This window comes from Meleagris gallopavo, chromosome 1, assembly GCF_000146605.3.
Source record: "Meleagris gallopavo isolate NT-WF06-2002-E0010 breed Aviagen turkey brand Nicholas breeding stock chromosome 1, Turkey_5.1, whole genome shotgun sequence".
NCBI classification, from domain to species: domain Eukaryota; kingdom Metazoa; phylum Chordata; class Aves; order Galliformes; family Phasianidae; genus Meleagris; species Meleagris gallopavo.
In genome coordinates, this window is record NC_015011.2 from 17446322 (window position 1) to 17455728 (window position 9407).

Sequence of the window (9407 nt, forward strand, 5' to 3'; positions counted from 1 at the left end):
TAGTAAGGCTTGAGTAAAGAGGGATTGTTTGGTATCCTGCAGTTGAGAATAACAATGTATGCAAAACAAAATAAAACAAACAAACAAAAAAAATGCATAAAGAGGATTATTTATTCTAAAGGACGCATTTTGCTTTAGTCTTTTGAACCACAAAATATGTTTTAACTTCAAGTCAGAAAAATTCCTGTTCACCACCTAAGCTAAATATCTATTGGTAATTTTGACAACATTGCTAACTGTGTCTGAATATACACTTTGTCCTTGAATGCTATTTGTTTGTAGAGGTATCTGTTATTGTTTGTACTTTGTATTTATTTGAATGGGAAAATCTTCTTTAATTCCAAAGTCATGTAATGGTTTGACTGAGGTAAACCTTTCACTACATTCTCTGCAATACAAATGCTCTTGACAGAGGAAGTTTAACTATGGTTTTTTTAAATAAAAATTTGCAAACTCAAAATTACCCTGGCTTTTTTTTTCCAGTGATGTAAACTACAAGGCATGTTGGTGATGTATCACAACAAACTATGAAAAAAGTTCACACAACTTGATGCTAATAATGTATTTTGAAAAAGCAAATGGGAAGGGGAGGTAAACGATTCTTTTTTGGAATCTCATTTAAAATGATACCAGTAGATGAAGGCAGATGGGATAGTGAAATATGCGTAGATTCCAACTACCATCTGTCCGTAACTTATTGTCCATCTGATTGCAGGTTATTATTGTTTTTCTGCTATCATTAAACACTTCTTATTTACCTTGTTATACTACTTCTGCATTTAACATTGAGACCTTCACAGATTTGAGTGCTGTTATCTCCAGTGACTGATAATTTATGTAAGTCCTTTTCGTGTCCTTACTTCTGTTCACCAGGCATCTAAAAGCGAATATTGCTCTCAGCTTAGATTGCTGAGTAATTAATTTCTACCTTCTCTATTCCTGCGTTGCAGCCTTAGGTTATGAGTTTCAAGTAATAATTCACTGTTGCATATGGTTTGTCAAGTTAAATTCTGCAAACTTCTGATAAAGTCCAATTTCCATGCTACATTTAATAGCTGGTCCCTTGGAAATTAATCCCTCTCTATCTGTGATATATTTTTTCTTCTGCTACTTAGTGTCAAAAAAGGATTTTTTACCCTGATCTGTAGTGATCTGGTCGCCTTTACTGCAGAATTCACTGTAAATGACATGACTCCATCTGCTACTTTTTCTCTCCCTTGTGCAGTTTTAACTCCGAAGATTATGCCACAAGTTGGAATGTTAGATTTGCAGGTGGCAGAACTACACATACCTCTAATTTGAGATCATAGCAATGGTGAAATTTGAGTACAAACCTAACAATTCTCAACACTGGTGCAAATGCAAAATTTCTGATCCAACCCCTAGACATAGGCTTTCCACAAATCATCCAAAAGTGGATTGATGGCACCTTCTTAGATTATTTCTCATTAGTTCAGTAAGGTTTATTTTCATGTTGCTGAGCCACTGCAACTAATTATGTGTTCAGCATAAGCTGCTACCTTAACTATACTATTACATGTTCATTAAATGGTGACCCACCCTTTCACTAGAAATGTGTCTCTTTCACTTGACATCAGATTTCCTACCTTATCCATGTCATATAAAGATCATAACTAAAAACTTGCAGTTAAAGTTACAGAACTTGTGAGAAACATTTTACTCTTTTTCAACACTAAATGACTGGTCTGTTTTATTAACTTAGACATTTGTTTCTCACCATCCTTAATGCTGCTTTAGTGGTTGCCAATCCTGCCAAAGGCAGGGGGTTGGAATTAGATGATTTTTAATGTCCAACCCAAGTCATTCTATGATTCTGTGATTATCATAGACACTTCCCCTCAAGATTTTCATTCTTTTCCTCTAATATTCCATTCCCAGACATCACTGCAAGTACTGATCTTCCTGTTCTCCTGTTCAAAAAGGAAAACTATATGCTTTTATAATGCATAGAAAGCATGTAAAGATTAGCTGGTGCTATTGCATTGATGTCTTGCAGTGATTATATGATGTCAGCTGAAGTATGCATCATTTATGGAGTACTGGATTACAGACTCTCATATCCTGAAAATTCTTTGCTGACAGTCATGGACTTCTGGAAACTGGACACAGCCAAAAGGATAGCATAGATGCATCTGCTTTTAATGTGCTCAGGTGATCTCTGAAAGTCTCTGTTGGGATGCAGCTGTTAGCAATATCAACAATGGACACTGAGAGAGGAGTCGATTTAAAAAAAAAGTTTAAAAAGAATGGAGAATTATGCTCTGAGTAGATTCCAGATGAGAATTCAGTCTAATACAAAAACTAATTCAATTAGATAAGCACACATAGGAAAAGCTTATTTCATGTTTTCATCCCACTTGTGTCAATTTTTTCTTCCTCTGCCTAACTCAGTCTTCATAATCTGTATTTCCACTAAAATTTTTGCTTTGTAGTATCCATCTTTGGTTATGTTCAAGAAAAAAACACCACTGGAAGTGTTAAATAGTCAGCAAGCAATATCCTTAAATGGTTTGATATCTGTATGAGGACTGCTACAAAAGTAATGCTTCCTGTTTTATGTTTGTGCACAACATTAGAAGTGGATGTTGGTGGTATGGGAATAGAGGTTGAGCCTTCTCAGCAATACTACATTAAATTTGGTTGCTGTGCAAGAGATGGCAGCAGAGGGGCAGTCTGACAAAGTGTTATATTACATGAAAACAAAGTATGAAGCAAAGTTGTGTAGTTGAATTTCTCTCTGTAGAAAACAATTGCATCCATTGACTTCACCACACTTGCTGAACGTTTATGGGGACCAAACAGTGGATGTGACCACAGTGAGGCTGTGGTAGTGTGTTTCAGCAGTGGTGACAGCAACAGGAAAGATAAGTCATGTTTTGGATTGCCATGCAGATTTTTGCGAGCGTGCCATGTGGGCTCTAGTTCATCATGATAAAACTGCACAGCTAATGGTGGTGATTGTGTTGAAAAATCACCAAAACCGTGGATTTGGCTGACAACTTGTTCAGTCAGTGGTATTGTGCTCTCTGTATCTGCTGTTATTTTCTTGGAAATAAATATGAGGCACTATTTTCAGAGTGACCTACATAGAGTTGCTCCAAGCAAAGTGTTACACAAAACAACCTATTGTATAATTCTATAAATTCAAAATCCTTTACTGTTCCAAATTTTGTGTCAGGCTGAACAGCATAAGTACTGCGTCTCCATGTCAGGTAACAATTACCTGCCTTGAAACATACAGATGCATAGTTCCATCACACAGTATTTGCCATGCTAAATGATAATGATTTAGCAAGTCTGCAAGTTAAATGTTCTAATTTAAGAAGTCAGTGACTGTGGAAATCGAAATATTATTTCACTTTATGAAATAAATTTAAATTGGGTCATTTTAGCTATGCACCGTGCCTCTTCTCAATTTAAATCCCTTTCTGTCATGTTATTTTTGGGCTACACTGCAGAACCTTCATTCAGATTGATTCAACATGAATTCAGATGCATAGTCCCATTTTACTCATCCATTAAGCTTCCTTGATTTGAAAGGACCTACTCAACTGATTTGACAGAAAAAGTGTTACACAAGTTCCTATGCAAAGCTGTTTCCAGACTGGAAAAAAAAAAATTGAAAATTGAAAATTGGTTTTGCAATCCGTTACCTAATGTTGTTTATTAGTGTGATTTGACTGTATGCCATACTGTGTCAGTTAAGGTTCACTTTATATTAATAAAAATTACAGTAATACAGAAAGGCATGATGTGCTTGGAAATCCACATTCCACATTCTCTGGAAAACAAATTGTGATCATTTTGGAGTCTCCCATTAGAAAACACTTGAGCAAAAGGGAAAATGCTTCTATGATTCTGGAAGTAAATTCAAAGCAGGTGGACAAGGCAGCAGGAGGCCATTTTGAGAAGAAATGGGCAGTTTCAGTCTCATTACATATTCTCAACTCCACCTGCTTATGTAATGACAAACAGCCAGATATTAATAACAGTATGTAAGGACTCACTTCCCATTGAAACAAAAATGCTGAAGTTGTATATGAAGTTTCCAATTGTTGCCAGTAATGAAAAAATAATTAATTTTGAAGGAAAATGAGTGTGAAACCATTATCAAGATAAATATTAAGCTATGGAAACAATACTGTGCTGTTAAGGATCCTGTTCATTTTTGCTGTTGGCTACATCTCCTCTTCTGTTTTCCAGTGGCAACCTGTGCTGAAAGTCTGTAGGAGTCATGATAATCTGATTGTTACCATCATTGAGCTGATTGCATTTTCACCCTTTCCTAATCACTGACTGCAGGAACTGCATTCTTCCTGGTACAAACTTCTACAAGAGTGGAAGTATTGGCTTCCTCATACATGGATGATGCTATCTCAGAGTAGATTTAACTGAGTACTACTTACATTTGGAGCTATGCTTTATCATTAATTGATTAAACCAGCAGACATAGATTTGTAATCTGGGTTTTTGTCAATTTATCCACAAAGCACAGTCTTCTTGTTTGTCATTCTGTAGATGGTTTATTCCATTACTCACCTAAGACATCTTCTTTACCAACTAATTAATCAGTCAGTTTGTATTAGTTTTTAGGTACCAGTCTGTATTTTTGACTTTTATTTTAAAACAACCAGGTTGTCTGCTTACTCACAGATCCCTGAGTTCTCTTGGCGATTTATCCTATAGCTAATTAGGAGGCTGTTTTATGAATAACTTTACCAGGGCTGTGACAAACAGCTTTTCAACAAAGCAAACCTCCTGGGAGAAACAGAGGCCAAAATTCCACTCCCTCTGTGGAAAGAATGACTTACTATTGCAAGAGAAATAAAATAGACTTAATTCTCTCAAAATTTGGAATAAAGTGTGAGAGTTTGCTTTGAGGCATGCCACTAATCATCCAAAATTTAAAAGCAAATTTTATAGAAATTTAAGAACATTTTAAAATGGCTTTTTCAGTTGGTCTTCTAGTAAAGGTTGAGAGATTTTCCTACGTAGTAAGGCATTAAACCAACATTCTGGAGTTATTACTAATCCCACCCTGTCCCAAATAATCTGCACCACCTAGCTTCTTGCCCCTCAAATAAATTACATTGCTGAGTATGTAAGATAAGTGTTTGCAATGCGGTAATTTCCTAGCTACCTGAGGAGGCATTTAAATGTTCTCTATCTGAAGTAAGAAGAGTTCATATTAGATGAATGGAAATAAAGGGCTGCTCTGAAAGTAGTGCTTCCCATTTTCTTGTGTCGATCCACAGTGTCAGAGGCAGATGGTGGTGATACGGCAGAAGAGGTTGAACCTTCCCACTAGTACTCCATCACATTTTGTTGCCACGTGATAGATAGCAGCAGAGGAGCAGTCTGAGAGAATTGTGTCTGACATGGAAGTGCATATGAAGCACAGGTCGCTCTGAATTCCTTCTTGTGGAAGAAACGGCATCTGTTAACATTCACTGATACTTGCTGAGCACTTATGGAGATGGAACAGCGAATGTGATCACACTGAGGCAGTGAGTGGTGCATTTCAGAGTGGTGATAGTGAAGTGATAGCGATAGTGTTACGAATGGCCTTGCAGATTCTGACTAGCATAGCAGGCAGGCTCTTGTTCATCACTGGCAAAAATGCATAGTGGTGACTCTGTTGAAAAACAGTGTTTTGTAGCTGAGATTTTTTTCTATCAGATCATGTTTTTGTATCTGTTTGTAGTGTATTTGTATCTGTTGTTTCCATGGAAATAAATAGGAGTAGTATACGTACATTTATCCTGCCTCTACCAGTAGGCAGATGCATTCAAAGACAGGTGAGTCTCTGTCAGTCTGTAACTGTGGAAAGCATCAGTGTTTTCTTAAAGGACATAAAAGCTCAGGAGATGTCCTTGAATCAAGCATATTTATTTGTCGTTTACAGAAAGTATGTTAATTATCCAGATGAAAGTAGCTACTGAGATGATTCTTCTTAATATGAAATTCTCTAATGTTTTCTTTCTAGTTTGGGACTCCTCTATGTTTCTATAATTCCATGGAAACTATGAATAAAGTCAGTAAGAATTTTGTCTACATTACAGGACTAAGATCAAGTCTTAGATATCTCCTGCTTTTGAAGAATAGTACCAAAAATTACACACTGATTTGTTTTTACCAGTCAGGAAATTAATTATTATATCATCTTATGCTGCCATCAATCATTACTTAAATTTAATTATTTTCTTTTTTCCCCTGGAGACTACTTCTATTACTTAGAACAATTTTAATATCACACTGGCATATCTCCCTTTTTTCAGTGAGCATGCCAAAGTGGTGTACACACCTTCAATACAGAATGCTTAGTCAAATGAATGTAGCTACCTTTTGAAAGTGAGAAATTTTTAGAAGGCATACCACATTCTTAATATCATTTGACATATGAAGTTCAGAATAGCCTATCCAATGGGAAAAAAAGGATATTTTTTAGGTTTCAACTTAAATTAATCTACTACTTCTTTGTTTAGGGAATATTTCCCTTTTGAAAGAGCTTATTTGAGTTGATAATATCTTATATCTCTTTTTCAGATGGTCTAAAGCACTTCACTTTTGTGAAACTTTGTTTCCTTACATTTCCAAGAGTGACTGAAAATTTCTTTTCGGTTTTGTGTTTATGCTCAAGAAACAAATTATCAATTACTTTTTATTTAAAAATCATCTTTCCTGTTGAGATTTTTCTCTGGCAGTGGTTCATGTTTTTTTTTACTAGGACACTTACAAGCATTCACTTAATTTTATTTGTACTTGTGAGTCTCATTTTGAACAGAGATATGTAAAGCATTTCCCGTTTTGTTTTATTTTTTCCCTATAGCTACAAAAACTATTATTGTGTATTGCTTTTGCTGAAACACATGCAAGTCCTGAATCAGTTTTAAATTAAGATGTTTAAAGAAGAAAAAAATATGATTTTTCTTATTTTATTTTATTTTTTAGCATATGTAGCAAACTAGACATAGAGTCAACATCCAACATTTTAGAAAGAAGTATATAATGAGAATTTCTGTCCAAATATTTTGTATTTTTTATTTCTGGCTCAGTAAAACTAACAATAAATAAGTAGTTGGAACAGTCAAAAATAACGTGCACTAAAAGAGCTTCTTAAGATCTCATTTTTATCATACCTTACTGCACTTTTCAAGTATTACCACTTTCATAACACAACTTGGGAGAACCATTATAGATACTTTATTATTAAAAAGAAAAAGAGGTGTTTCTTTTGTTTTCATACAAAATGAATAAGGAAATGAGGTTTTTTTTTTTCAAAATCTAAGCTCATTTAAATGACTTCTGCCAAACTGTATTCTTTAATGTTCTGATATAAAACGTAAATTGATTGAACAATGAGCCAAAGATTTTCTGTAAATCATTAGTGATTTCCATCTATATAAAAACCTTCAAACTTGTCCTTTTTTTCTCTCTGAATCCAAAAAAGAGAAGAATTTATAATTGCCACTAGTTTACTTGGTCTGGTAATCAGTAATCCAAATCAAGTAGAGGAAAAATGGCAGAAATAAATATAACCGACTGAAGGATCTAGACAGGAAGCAGAGGTCTTTTTGCCTGGCTTTACCAGATTTGGGGCTTTCCTTAGCCCAAACTGTCTATAGTGTATGGCTTAGCATGTAATACCCTTATTTGTCATGCTAGGCAGACTAAACTCAGCCTTCATCTGAGGTTACCTATACATCCCATCTGCCCTTGCAGCAGGTTACATTCAAATCAAGGGAAATTCATTGAGGCATCTTCATGAGGGAATTTTAGGTTGCTTTATTGTATCCACATAGAAGGCCAATGACAAGATCTCAAGGCTGATTAAAGACTTCTTTGGAACAACAGTTGTTCACAGTCAAAACTGGCCACAGGGACACATATGCAGATAATTAATATAGACAGTTGGCTAACTTAGTCCTAAGCACTGCCTTTGGGTTGTGTGCATAGTATGATTAAGAGTGAATGTTTGATAAATGCAATCCATTCAAAAGCTGATAAAAGGGCATTTGTCTTCATATATATTAGAGGGAAGAACATAAGAATGTCAAAGACAAAATTAGAATAATTCAAAAATTGAACTTTTCTAGAGATGTGCAGATTATCCATAATTATAGAGAAAAAAAAAACCACAACAGTATAGAACTATAAGAAACTCTTCTGTACTCCAAGAATTATTATCAAATTTTAAAAATTAAAATCAAAATATTTGGCCCATTTTCCACCTTTCTGATAACATCTTTCCTCGAGACAGCTGCTTTTTTTCACAAAGATAATGTCCTAATGGACATGATGGTCCATTTATCTGGGCATAAAAACTCAATGTTATAGTAATCAGCACAACTATAATCATCATTGCTTCTGGTACAGCTTCTACAGGTCCTTGCAGTTATCATGTCAGACTGCAAGGGACTTTCTGAAAACATAAAACAACAGCTATTATTAAGAAACTGTGATACATAAGTGAAATGTCCTTCGTTAGGAGGAAAAAAAAAAGTGTTCCCTACATTTGCAGCTCTTAACCAACCTATTAGTTTTGAGGCTTCAAAAAAACTTTATATGTACCACTTAGGGTTTCTGGTAATTTATTAAATGAAAAAGATGAAGTAGGAGGAAAAGTGGACATTGTGCCATGATTAACAGATTGTATGAGTTTTTTCCAGATCTTATCTACCACTGACAATGTGCTAGTGTTTTTTGATTGTTATATCAGTGACAGTGATCTTAACAGAAATACAGGTATTATTCATTTTTAATTCAGCGTCTCTTAATCTTTTGCTTTTCTGTCCAGCTATCTTTTTTATTTTCTGAACTCTTTGCTTAGCTCTAAAGTACCTACTTAGAGCACAATATCAATGGAATGCACTTTTATTTTGGGAAAAGGGAGAAAAAGACCTTTCATGAAGCCACCTGTCTTTATGATTCTGGAAAAGGCAGTTCTTACCTACAAACCTGTAGCAACTAGAAAAATATGAGGCTTCACTGGATATTGAATCAAAATGAGAAATAAAATGTGTGAAAAATTGAAATGCAAAGGCTACAGAGAGAGTTTACAGTGCTACAATATACTTAAATAAAATGGGCAACATACGTATGTTTAAGACATTTGAACAGAGTTAAATAAATATTTAAGATTCTTGTCCTAGCACTAACATTCCAACTCAAAGTACAGCGGACATACAAAAAGGCTGCAAAAATTATATTTGTTATATGCAGAAGAGGTCTAGTACTGAGCTGCTTATACAAACAGTCTTCCACTCAACCCTTGGCATTAAAGAAAAGGAGCAGGGCTCAGTCAGTATAGGATGTAACTAAACCTACGCAATTAAATAATTTTGACACTGCAGATGTACAGTATTTGGCTAAAAAAAAAAAAAGGA